Source organism: Egretta garzetta, unplaced genomic scaffold, assembly GCF_000687185.1.
Source record: "Egretta garzetta isolate BGI_Z169 unplaced genomic scaffold, ASM68718v1 scaffold7, whole genome shotgun sequence".
In the NCBI taxonomy this organism is placed as follows: Eukaryota; Metazoa; Chordata; class Aves; order Pelecaniformes; family Ardeidae; genus Egretta; species Egretta garzetta.
Genome location: NW_009260350.1, coordinates 1772990 through 1773277, shown reverse-complemented (window position 1 = coordinate 1773277; position 288 = coordinate 1772990). Strand labels below are relative to the sequence as shown.

The 288-nt window shown below is 43.4% G+C and overlaps 1 protein-coding gene across 1 annotated transcript in view; it reads left to right on the top strand.

Annotated features, from left to right (window-relative positions):
- Nucleotides 1–288, top strand: part of TBX5 (T-box transcription factor 5) — a 39506-nt gene that overhangs the window by 634 nt on the left and 38584 nt on the right. The gene's annotated exons all lie outside the window — the stretch shown is intronic.

The following is a 288-nucleotide window of genomic DNA, read 5'->3' as shown; positions in this document are numbered from 1 at the left end:
CGAAGCTGGAAAAAAAGCAGGGGGGGTGGTGTTATTTTTTTTTCTCCCCCCCTCTTTATTTTCCCGCTCCCGCAAACCCATTTGGTGCTACTTTAGCAAGGCAAGATGCATTTTTCATACAGCCACCGCGGCCTGGTTCTGTCAAGCTCCATTTCTTCTCAGAAGCTCTTTAAAGGGGAAAAAAAAAAAAATTAGAAGCCGCGGATCGCCAATTGCTCGTGGTTGTTGGGTTATTTTTTGCCGTCACCCCCGCCTTTTTTTTTTAAATTACTGTTATTATTATATCTG